Raw genomic sequence first — 12,815 nt, 5'->3', positions numbered from 1 at the left:
TGTGCTGAACAGGTCCAGCACCAGCTTTCAATCCTGGCTCTTCTGCTGTGGGAGCAGAGGCCAAACGTTCGTGCTGTACTAACTGTGCTGCTGGGCAGCTGAGAGACACCACCTGAGAATTTGGATTCAAATGGACTTTTAGGTATGAACCCGAGGAGAGACTGCAATGATGGTGACCCCGTTGCAAAGCTGCTTGTGTGCTGAAGAAGCAGAGCACTAGCTTTCCCTGCTGCTCCTTCTGCCGTGTGAGCAGATGCCACTCTTCATTCTGTGCTGACTGTGTTGCTGCGCAGCAGAGAGCAGCCTCTAGACTGATTCCATTCAAATGCTTTTCCTGTATGAAAGTGAGCAGTGAAAGCAACGATGAATGCACCAATGTAAAAGGGATTGTGTGCTGAACAGGTCCAGCACCAGCTTTCAATCCTGGCTCTTCTGCTGTGGGAGCAGAGGCCAAACGTTCGTGCTGTACTAACTGTGCTGCTGGGCAGCTGAGAGACACCACCTGAGAATTTGGATTCAAATGGACTTTTAGGTAGGAACCCGAGGAGAGACTGCAATGATGGTGACCCCGTTGCAAAGCTGCTTGTGTGCTGAAGAAGCAGAGCACTAGCTTTCCCTGCTGCTCCTTCTGCCGTGTGAGCAGATGCCACTCTTCATTCTGTGCTGACTGTGTTGCTGCGCAGCAGAGAGCAGGCTCTGGACTGATTCCATTCAAATGCTTTTCCTGTATGAAAGTGAGCAGTGAAAGCAACGATGAATGCACCAATGTAAAAGGGATTGTGTGCTGAACAGGTCCAGCACCAGCTTTCAATCCTGGCTCTTCTGCTGTGGGAGCAGAGGCCAAACGTTCGTGCTGTACTAACTGTGCTGCTGGGCAGCTGAGAGACACCATCTGAGAATTTGGATTCAAATGGACTTTTAGGTAGGAAACCGAGGAGAGACTGCAATGATGGTGACCCCGTTGCAAAGCTGCTTGTGTGCTGAAGAAGCAGAGCACTAGCTTTCCCTGCTGCTCCTTCTGCCGTGTGAGCAGAAGCCACTGTTCATTCTGTGCTGACTGTGTTGCTGCGCAGCAGAGAGCAGCCTCTGGACTGATTCCATTCAAATGCTTTTCCTGTATGAAAGTGAGCAGTGAAAGCAACGATGAATGCACCAATGTAAAAGGGATTGTGTGCTGAACAGGTCCAGCACCAGCTTTCAATCCTGGCTCTTCTGCTGTGGGAGCAGAGGCCAAACGTTCGTGCTGTACTAACTGTGCTGCTGGGCAGCTGAGAGACACCACCTGAGAATTTGGATTCAAATGGACTTTTAGGTAGGAAACCGAGGAGAGACTGCAATGATGGTGACCCCGTTGCAAAGCTGCTTGTGTGCTGAAGAAGCAGAGCACTAGCTTTCCCTGCTGCTCCTTCTGCCGTGTGAGCAGAAGCCACTGTTCATTCTGTGCTGACTGTGTTGCTGCGCAGCAGAGAGCAGCCTCTGGACTGATTCCATTCAAATGCTTTTCCTGTATGAAAGTGAGCAGTGAAAGCAACGATGAATGCACCAATGTAAAAGGGATTGTGTGCTGAACAGGTCCAGCACCAGCTTTCAATCCTGGCTCTTCTGCTGTGGGAGCAGAGGCCAAACGTTCGTGCTGTACTGTGGTGCTGGGCAGCTGAGAGAGACCACCTGAGAATTTGGATTCAAATGGACTTTTAGGTATGAAACCGAGGAGAGACTGCAATGATGGTGACCCCGTTGCAAAGCTGCTTGTGTGCTGAAGAAGCAGAGCACTAGCTTTCCCTGCTGCTCCTTCTGCCGTGTGAGCAGATGCCACTCTTCATTCTGTGCTGACTGTGTTGCTTCGCAGCAGAGAGCAGCCTCTGGACTGATTCCATTCAAATGCTTTTCCTGTATGAAAGTGAGCAGTGAAAGCAACGATGAATGCACCAATGTAAAAGGGATTGTGTGCTGAACAGGTCCAGCACCAGCTTTCAATCCTGGCTCTTCTGCTGTGGGAGCAGAGGCCAAACGTTCGTGCTGTACTAACTGTGCTGCTGGGCAGCTGAGAGACACCACCTGAGAATTTGGATTCAAATGGACTTTTAGGTATGAACCCGAGGAGAGACTGCAATGATGGTGACCCCGTTGCAAAGCTGCTTGTGTGCTGAAGAAGCAGAGCACTAGCTTTCCCTGCTGCTCCTTCTGCCGTGTGAGCAGATGCCACTCTTCATTCTGTGCTGACTGTGTTGCTGCGCAGCAGAGAGCAGCCTCTGGACTGATTCCATTCAAATGCTTTTCCTGTATGAAAGTGAGCAGTGAAAGCAACGATGAATGCGCCAATGTAAAAGGGATTGTGTGCTGAACAGGTCCAGCACCAGCTTTCAATCCTGGCTCTTCTGCTGTGGGAGCAGAGGCCAAACGTTCGTGCTGTACTAACTGTGCTGCTGGGCAGCTGAGAGAGACCACCTGAGAATTTGGATTCAAATGGACTTTTAGGTAGGAAACCGAGAAGAGACTGCAATGATGGTGACCCCGTTGCAAAGCTGCTTGTGTGCTGAAGAAGCAGAGCACTAGCTTTCCCTGCTGCTCCTTCTGCCGTGTGAGCAGAAGCCACTGTTCATTCTGTGCTGACTGTGATGCTGCGCAGCAGAGAGCAGCCTCTGGACTGATTCCATTCAAATGCTTTTCCTGTATGAAAGTGAGCAGTGAAAGCAACGATGAATGCACCAATGTAAAAGGGATTGTGTGCTGAACAGGTCCAGCACCAGCTTTCAATCCTGGCTCTTCTGCTGTGGGAGCAGAGGCCAAACGTTCGTGCTGTACTAACTGTGCTGCTGGGCAGCTGAGAGACACCACCTGAGAATTTGGATTCAAATGGACTTTTAGGTATGAAACCGAGGAGAGACTGCAATGATGGTGACCACGTTGCAAAGCTGCTTGTGTGCTGAAGAAGCAGAGCACTAGCTTTCCCTGCTGCTCCTTCTGCCGTGTGAGCAGATGCCACTGTTCATTCTGTGCTGACTGTGTTGCTGCGCAGCAGAGAGCAGGCTCTGGACTGATTCCATTCAAATGCTTTTCCTGTATGAAAGTGAGCAGTGAAAGCAGCGATGAATGCACCAATGTAAAAGGGATTGTGAGCTGAACAGGTCCAGCACCAGCTTTCAATCCTGGCTCTTCTGCTGTGGGAGCAGAGGCCAAACGTTCGTGCTGTACTAACTGTGCTGCTGGGCAGCTGAGAGACACCACCTGAGAATTTGGATTCAAATGGACTTTTAGGTATGAAACCGAGGAGAGACTGCAATGATGGTGACCCCGTTGCAAAGCTGCTTGTGTGCTGAAGAAGCAGAGCACTAGCTTTCCCTGCTGCTCCTTCTGCCGTGTGAGCAGATGCCACTCTTCATTCTGTGCTGACTGTGTTGCTGCGCAGCAGAGAGCAGCCTCTGGACTGATTCCATTCAAATGCTTTTCCTGTATGAATGTGAGCAGTGAAAGCAACGATGGAGGCACCAATGTAAAGGTGATTGTGTGATGAACAGGTTCAGCACCAGCTTTCAATCCTGACTCTTCTGCTGTGGGAGCAGAGGCCAAACGTTCGTGCTGTACTAACTGTGCTGCTGGGCAGCTGAGAGACACCACCTGAGAATTTGGATTCAAATGGACTTTTAGGTAGGAAACCGAGGAGAGACTGCAATGGTGGTGACCCCGTTGCAAAGCTGCTTGTGTGCTGAAGAAGCAGAGCACTAGCTTTCCCTGCTGGTCCTTCTGCCGTGTGAGCAGATGCCACTGTTCATTCTGTGCTGTGTTGCTGCCAGCAGGGAGCAGGCTCTGGACGGATTCTATTCAAATGCTTTTCCTGTATGAGTGTTAGCAGTGAAAGCAACGATGGAGGCACCAATGTAAAGGGGATTGTGTGCTGAACAGGTCCAGCACCAGCTTTCAATCCTGGCTCTTCTGCTGTGGGAGCAGAGGCCAAACGTTCGTGCTGTACTCACTGTGCTGCTGGGCAGCTGAGCGACACCACCTGAGAATTCGGATTCAAATGGACTTTTAGGTATGAAGCCGAGGAGAGACTGCAATGATGGTGACCCCGTTGCAAAGCTGCTTGTGTGCTGAAGAAGCAGAGCACTAGCTTTCCCTGCTGCTCCTTCTGCCGTGTGAGCAGATGCCACTGTTCATTCTGTGCTGTGTTGCTGCGCAGCAGAGAGCATCCTCTGGACTGATTCCATTCAAATGCTTTTCCTGTATGAAAGTGAGCAGTGAAAGCAACGATGAATGCACCAATGTAAAAGGGATTGTGTGCTGAACAGGTCCAGCACCAGCTTTCAATCCTGGCTCTTCTGCTGTGGGAGCAGAGGCCAAACGTTCGTGCTGTACTAACTGTGCTGCTGGGCAGCTGAGAGACACCACCTGAGAATTTGGATTCAAATGGACTTTTAGGTATGAAGCCGAGGAGAGACTGCAATGATGGTGACCCCGTTGCAAAGCTGCTTGTGTGCTGAAGAAGCAGAGCACTAGCTTTCCCTGCTGCTCCTTCTGCCGTGTGAGCAGATGCCACTGTTCATTCTGTGCTGACTGTGTTGCTGCGCAGCAGAGTGCAGGCTCTGGACTGATTCCATTCAAATGCTTTTCCTGTATGAAAGTGAGCAGTGAAAGCAACGATGAATGCACCAATGTAAAAGGGATTGTGTGCTGAACAGGTCCAGCACCAGCTTTCAATCCTGGCTCTTCTGCTGTGGGAGCAGAGGCCAAACGTTCGTGCAGTACTAACTGTGCTGCTGGGCAGCTGAGAGGCACCATCTGAGAATTTGGATTCAAATGGACTTTTAGGTAGGAAACCGAGGAGAGACTGCAATGATGGTGACCCCGTTGCAAAGCTGCTTGTGTGCTGAAGAAGCAGAGCACTAGCTTTCCCTGCTGCTCCTTCTGCCGTGTGAGCAGAAGCCACTGTTCATTCTGTGCTGACTGTGTTGCTGCGCAGCAGAGAGCAGCCTCTGGACTGATTCCATTCAAATGCTTTTCCTGTATGAAAGTGAGCAGTGAAAGCAACGATGAATGCACCAATGTAAAAGGGATTGTGTGCTGAACAGGTCCAGCACCAGCTTTCAATCCTGGCTCTTCTGCTGTGGGAGCAGAGGCCAAACGTTCGTGCTGTACTAACTGTGCTGCTGGGCAGCTGAGAGACACCACCTGAGAATTTGGATTCAAATGGACTTTTAGGTAGGAAACCGAGGAGAGACTGCAATGATGGTGACCCCGTTGCAAAGCTGCTTGTGTGCTGAAGAAGCAGAGCACTAGCTTTCCCTGCTGCTCTTCTGCCGTGTGAGCAGATGCCACTGTTCATTCTGTGCTGACTGTGTTGCTGCGCAGCAGAGAGCAGCCTCTGGACTGATTCATTTCAAATGCTTTTCCTGTATGAAAGTGAGCAGTGAAAGCAACGATGAATGCACCAATGTAAAAGGGATTGTGTGCTGAACAGGTCCAGGACCAGCTTTCAATCCTGGCTCTTCTGCTGTGGGAGCAGAGGCCAAACGTTCGTGCTGTACTAACTGTGCTGCTGGGCAGCTGAGAGACACCACCTGAGAATTTGGATTCAAATGGACTTTTAGGTATGAAACCGAGGAGAGACTGCAATGATGGTGACCCCGTTGCCAAGCTGCTTTTGTGCTGAAGAAGCAGAGCACTAGCTTTCCCTGCTGCTCCTTCTGCCGTGTGAGCAGATGCCACTGTTCATTCTGTGCTGACTGTGTTGCTGCGCAGCAGAGAGCAGCCTCTGGACTGATTCATTTCAAATGCTTTTCCTGTATGAAAGTGAGCAGTGAAAGCAACGATGAATGCACCAATGTAAAAGGGATTGTGTGCTGAACAGGTCCAGCACCAGCTTTCAATCCTGGCTCTTCTGCTGTGGGAGCAGAGGCCAAACGTTCGTGCTGTACTCACTGTGCTGCTGGGCAGCTGAGCGACACCACCTGAGAATTCGGATTCAAATGGACTTTTAGGTATGAAGCCGAGGAGAGACTGCAATGATGGTGACCCCGTTGCAAAGCTGCTTGTGTGCTGAAGAAGCAGAGCACTAGCTTTCCCTGCTGCTCCTTCTGCCGTGTGAGCAGATGCCACTGTTCATTCTGTGCTGTGTTGCTGCGCAGCAGAGAGCAGCCTCTGGACTGATTCTATTCAAATGCTTTTCCTGTATGAATGTGAGCAGTGAAAGCAACGATGGAGGCACCAATGTAAAGGTGATTGTGTGCTGAACAGGTCCAGCACCAGCTTTCAATCCTGGCTCTTCTGCTGTGGGAGCAGAGGCCAAACGTTCGTGCTGTCCTAACTGCTGCTGGGCAGCTGAGAGACACCACCTGAGAATTTGGATTCAAATGGACTTTTAGGTATGAAACCGAGGAGAGACTGCAATGATGGTGACCCCGTTGCAAAGCTGCTTGTGTGCTGAAGAAGCAGAGCACTAGCTTTCCCTGCTGCTCCTTCTGCCGTGTGAGCAGAAGCCACTGTTCATTCTGTGCTGACTGTGATGCTGCGCAGCAGAGAGCAGCCTCTGGACTGATTCCATTCAAATGCTTTTCCTGTATGAAAGTGAGCAGTGAAAGCAACGATGAATGCACCAATGTAAAAGGGATTGTGTGCTGAACAGGTCCAGCACCAGCTTTCAATCCTGGCTCTTCTGCTGTGGGAGCAGAGGCCAAACGTTCGTGCTGTACTAACTGTGCTGCTGGGCAGCTGAGAGACACCACCTGAGAATTTGGATTCAAATGGACTTTTAGGTATGAAACCGAGGAGAGACTGCAATGATGGTGACCACGTTGCAAAGCTGCTTGTGTGCTGAAGAAGCAGAGCACTAGCTTTCCCTGCTGCTCCTTCTGCCGTGTGAGCAGATGCCACTGTTCATTCTGTGCTGACTGTGTTGCTGCGCAGCAGAGAGCAGGCTCTGGACTGATTCCATTCAAATGCTTTTCCTGTATGAAAGTGAGCAGTGAAAGCAGCGATGAATGCACCAATGTAAAAGGGATTGTGAGCTGAACAGGTCCAGCACCAGCTTTCAATCCTGGCTCTTCTGCTGTGGGAGCAGAGGCCAAACGTTCGTGCTGTACTAACTGTGCTGCTGGGCAGCTGAGAGACACCACCTGAGAATTTGGATTCAAATGGACTTTTAGGTATGAAACCGAGGAGAGACTGCAATGATGGTGACCCCGTTGCAAAGCTGCTTGTGTGCTGAAGAAGCAGAGCACTAGCTTTCCCTGCTGCTCCTTCTGCCGTGTGAGCAGATGCCACTCTTCATTCTGTGCTGACTGTGTTGCTGCGCAGCAGAGAGCAGCCTCTGGACTGATTCCATTCAAATGCTTTTCCTGTATGAATGTGAGCAGTGAAAGCAACGATGGAGGCACCAATGTAAAGGTGATTGTGTGATGAACAGGTTCAGCACCAGCTTTCAATCCTGACTCTTCTGCTGTGGGAGCAGAGGCCAAACGTTCGTGCTGTACTAACTGTGCTGCTGGGCAGCTGAGAGACACCACCTGAGAATTTGGATTCAAATGGACTTTTAGGTAGGAAACCGAGGAGAGACTGCAATGGTGGTGACCCCGTTGCAAAGCTGCTTGTGTGCTGAAGAAGCAGAGCACTAGCTTTCCCTGCTGGTCCTTCTGCCGTGTGAGCAGATGCCACTGTTCATTCTGTGCTGTGTTGCTGCCAGCAGGGAGCAGGCTCTGGACGGATTCTATTCAAATGCTTTTCCTGTATGAGTGTTAGCAGTGAAAGCAACGATGGAGGCACCAATGTAAAGGGGATTGTGTGCTGAACAGGTCCAGCACCAGCTTTCAATCCTGGCTCTTCTGCTGTGGGAGCAGAGGCCAAACGTTCGTGCTGTACTCACTGTGCTGCTGGGCAGCTGAGCGACACCACCTGAGAATTCGGATTCAAATGGACTTTTAGGTATGAAGCCGAGGAGAGACTGCAATGATGGTGACCCCGTTGCAAAGCTGCTTGTGTGCTGAAGAAGCAGAGCACTAGCTTTCCCTGCTGCTCCTTCTGCCGTGTGAGCAGATGCCACTGTTCATTCTGTGCTGACTGTGTTGCTGCGCAGCAGAGAGCAGCCTCTGGACTGATTCCATTCAAATGCTTTTCCTGTATGAAAGTGAGCAGTGAAAGCAACGATGAATGCACCAATGTAAAAGGGATTGTGTGCTGAACAGGTCCAGCACCAGCTTTCAATCCTGGCTCTTCTGCTGTGGGAGCAGAGGCCAAACGTTCGTGCTGTACTAACTGTGCTGCTGGGCAGCTGAGAGACACCACCTGAGAATTTGGATTCAAATGGACTTTTAGGTATGAAGCCGAGGAGAGACTGCAATGATGGTGACCCCGTTGCAAAGCTGCTTGTGTGCTGAAGAAGCAGAGCACTAGCTTTCCCTGCTGCTCCTTCTGCCGTGTGAGCAGATGCCACTGTTCATTCTGTGCTGACTGTGTTGCTGCGCAGCAGAGTGCAGGCTCTGGACTGATTCCATTCAAATGCTTTTCCTGTATGAAAGTGAGCAGTGAAAGCAACGATGAATGCACCAATGTAAAAGGGATTGTGTGCTGAACAGGTCCAGCACCAGCTTTCAATCCTGGCTCTTCTGCTGTGGGAGCAGAGGCCAAACGTTCGTGCAGTACTAACTGTGCTGCTGGGCAGCTGAGAGGCACCATCTGAGAATTTGGATTCAAATGGACTTTTAGGTAGGAAACCGAGGAGAGACTGCAATGATGGTGACCCCGTTGCAAAGCTGCTTGTGTGCTGAAGAAGCAGAGCACTAGCTTTCCCTGCTGCTCCTTCTGCCGTGTGAGCAGAAGCCACTGTTCATTCTGTGCTGACTGTGTTGCTGCGCAGCAGAGAGCAGCCTCTGGACTGATTCCATTCAAATGCTTTTCCTGTATGAAAGTGAGCAGTGAAAGCAACGATGAATGCACCAATGTAAAAGGGATTGTGTGCTGAACAGGTCCAGCACCAGCTTTCAATCCTGGCTCTTCTGCTGTGGGAGCAGAGGCCAAACGTTCGTGCTGTACTAACTGTGCTGCTGGGCAGCTGAGAGACACCACCTGAGAATTTGGATTCAAATGGACTTTTAGGTAGGAAACCGAGGAGAGACTGCAATGATGGTGACCCCGTTGCAAAGCTGCTTGTGTGCTGAAGAAGCAGAGCACTAGCTTTCCCTGCTGCTCTTCTGCCGTGTGAGCAGATGCCACTGTTCATTCTGTGCTGACTGTGTTGCTGCGCAGCAGAGAGCAGCCTCTGGACTGATTCATTTCAAATGCTTTTCCTGTATGAAAGTGAGCAGTGAAAGCAACGATGAATGCACCAATGTAAAAGGGATTGTGTGCTGAACAGGTCCAGGACCAGCTTTCAATCCTGGCTCTTCTGCTGTGGGAGCAGAGGCCAAACGTTCGTGCTGTACTAACTGTGCTGCTGGGCAGCTGAGAGACACCACCTGAGAATTTGGATTCAAATGGACTTTTAGGTATGAAGCCGAGGAGAGACTGCAATGATGGTGACCCCGTTGCAAAGCTTCTTGTGTGCTGAAGAAGCAGAGCACTAGCTTTCCCTGCTGCTCCTTCTGCCGTGTGAGCAGAAGCCACTGTTCATTCTGTGCTGACTGTGTTGCTGCGCAGCAGGGAGCAGGCTCTGGACTGATTCTATTCAAATGCTTTTCCTGTATGAGTGTTAGCAGTGAAAGCAACGATGGAGGCACCAATGTAAAGAGGATTGTGTGCTGAACAGGTCCAGCACCAGCTTTCAATCCTGGCTCTTCTGCTGTGGGAGCAGAGGCCAAACGTTCGTGCCGTACTCACTGTGCTGCTGGGCAGCTGAGCGACACCACCTGAGAATTCGGATTCAAATGGACTTTTAGGTATGAAGCCGAGGAGAGACTGCAATGATGGTGACCCCGTTGCAAAGCTGCTTGTGTGCTGAAGAAGCAGAGCACTAGCTTTCCCTGCTGCTCCTTCTGCCGTGTGAGCAGATGCCACTGTTCATTCTGTGCTGACTGTGTTGCTGCGCAGCAGGGAGCAGGCTCTGGACTGATTCTATTCAAATGCTTTTCCTGTATGAGTGTTAGCAGTGAAAGCAACGATGGAGGCACCAATGTAAAGAGGTTTGTGTGCTGAACAGGTCCAGCACCAGCTTTCAATCCTGGCTCTTCTGCTGTGGGAGCAGAGGCCAAACGTTCGTGCTGTACTAACTGTGCTGCTGGGCAGCTGAGAGACACCACCTGAGAATTTGGATTCAAATGGACTTTTAGGTATGAAACCGAGGAGAGACTGCAATGATGGTGACCCCGTTGCAAAGCTGCTTATGTGCTGAAGAAGCAGAGCACTAGCTTTCCCTGCTGCTCCTTCTGACGTGTGAGCAGAAGCCACTGTTCATTCTGTGCTGACTGTGTTGCTGCGCAGCAGAGAGCAGCCTCTGGACTGATTCCATTCAAATGCTTTTCCTGTATGAAAGTGAGCAGTGAAAGCAACGATGAATGCACCAATGTAAAAGGGATTGTGTGCTGAACAGGTCCAGCACCAGCTTTCAATCCTGGCTCTTCTGCTGTGGGAGCAGAGGCCAAACGTTCGTGCTGTACTAACTGTGCTGCTGGGCAGCTGAGAGACACCACCTGAGAATTTGGATTCAAATGGACTTTTAGGTAGGAAACCGAGGAGAGACTGCAATGATGGTGACCCCGTTGCAAAGCTGCTTGTGTGCTGAAGAAGCAGAGCACTAGCTTTCCCTGCTGCTCCTTCTGCCGTGTGAGCAGAAGCCACTGTTCATTCTGTGCTGACTGTGTTGCTGCGCAGCAGAGAGCAGCCTCTGGACTGATTCCATTCAAATGCTTTTCCTGTATGAAAGTGAGCAGTGAAAGCAACGATGAATGCACCAATGTAAAAGGGATTGTGTGCTGAACAGGTCCAGCACCAGCTTTCAATCCTGGCTCTTCTGCTGTGGGAGCAGAGGCCAAACGTTCGTGCTGTACTAACTGTGCTGCTGGGCAGCTGAGAGACACCACCTGAGAATTTGGATTCAAATGGACTTTTAGGTATGAAACCGAGGAGAGACTGCAATGATGGTGACCCCGTTGCAAAGCTGCTTGTGTGCTGAAGAAGCAGAGCACTAGCTTTCCCTGCTGCTCCTTCTGCCGTGTGAGCAGATGCCGCTCTTCATTCTGTGCTGACTGTGTTGCTGCGCAGCAGAGAGCAGCCTCTGGACTGATTCCATTCAAATGCTTTTCCTGTATGAAAGTGAGCAGTGAAAGCAACGATGAATGCACCAATGTAAAAGGGATTGTGTGCTGAACCGGTCCAGCACCAGCTTTCAATCCTGTCTCTTCTGCTGTGGGAGCAGAGCCCAAACGTTCGTGCTGTACTAACTGTGCTGCTGGGCAGCTGAGAGACACCACCTGAGAATTTGGATTCAAATGGACTTTTAGGTATGAAGCCGAGGAGAGACTGCAATGATGGTGACCCCGTTGCAAAGCTGCTTGTGTGCTGAAGAAGCAGAGCACTAGCTTTCCCTGCTGGTCCTTCTGCCGTGTGAGCAGATGCCACTGTTCATTCTGTGCTGACTGTGTTGCTGCGCAGCAGAGAGCAGCCTCTGGACTGATTCCATTCAAATGCTTTTCCTGTATGAAAGTGAGCAGTGAAAGCAACGATGAATGCACCAATGTAAAAGGGATTGTGAGCTGAACAGGTCCAGCACCAGCTTTCAATCCTGGCTCTTCTGCTGTGGGAGCAGAGGCCAAACGTTCGTGCTGTACTAACTGTGCTGCTGGGCAGCTGAGAGAGACCACCTGAGAATTTGGATTCAAATGGACTTTTAGGTATGAAACCGAGGAGAGACTGCAATGATGGTGACCCCGTTGCAAAGCTGCTTGTGTGCTGAAGAAGCAGAGCACTAGCTTTCCCTGCTGCTCCTTCTGCCGTGTGAGCAGATGCCACTGTTCATTCTGTGCTGACTGTGTTGCTGCGCAGCAGAGAGCAGCCTCTGGACTGATTCCATTCAAATGCTTTTCCTGTATGAATGTGAGCAGTGAAAGCAACGATGGAGGCACCAATGTAAAGGTGATTGTGTGATGAACAGGTTCAGCACCAGCTTTCAATCCTGACTCTTCTGCTGTGGGAGCAGAGGCCAAACGTTCGTGCTGTACTAACTGTGCTGCTGGGCAGCTGAGAGACACCACCTGAGAATTTGGATTCAAATGGACTTTTAGGTAGGAAACCGAGGAGAGACTGCAATGGTGGTGACCCCGTTGCAAAGCTGCTTGTGTGCTGAAGAAGCAGAGCACTAGCTTTCCCTGCTGGTCCTTCTGCCGTGTGAGCAGATGCCACTGTTCATTCTGTGCTGTGTTGCTGCCAGCAGGGAGCAGGCTCTGGACGGATTCTATTCAAATGCTTTTCCTGTATGAGTGTTAGCAGTGAAAGCAACGATGGAGGCACCAATGTAAAGGGGATTGTGTGCTGAACAGGTCCAGCACCAGCTTTCAATCCTGGCTCTTCTGCTGTGGGAGCAGAGGCCAAACGTTCGTGCTGTACTCACTGTGCTGCTGGGCAGCTGAGCGACACCACCTGAGAATTCGGATTCAAATGGACTTTTAGGTATGAAGCCGAGGAGAGACTGCAATGATGGTGACCCCGTTGCAAAGCTGCTTGTGTGCTGAAGAAGCAGAGCACTAGCTTTCCCTGCTGCTCCTTCTGCCGTGTGAGCAGATGCCACTGTTCATTCTGTGCTGACTGTGTTGCTGCGCAGCAGAGAGCAGGCTCTGGACTGATTCCATTCAAATGCTTTTCCTGTATGAAAGTGAGCAGTGAAAGCAACGATG

The sequence above is a fragment of the Pezoporus flaviventris genome, unplaced genomic scaffold (assembly GCF_033815535.1).
Source record: "Pezoporus flaviventris isolate CSIRO_AGI_PZ_B2104156 unplaced genomic scaffold, CSIRO_AGI_Pfla_v1 ptg000148l, whole genome shotgun sequence".
Lineage (NCBI taxonomy): Eukaryota > Metazoa > Chordata > Aves > Psittaciformes > Psittacidae > Pezoporus > Pezoporus flaviventris.
The sequence above is the reverse complement of the archived record's forward strand: the minus strand, read 5'-3'. Positions refer to the sequence as shown.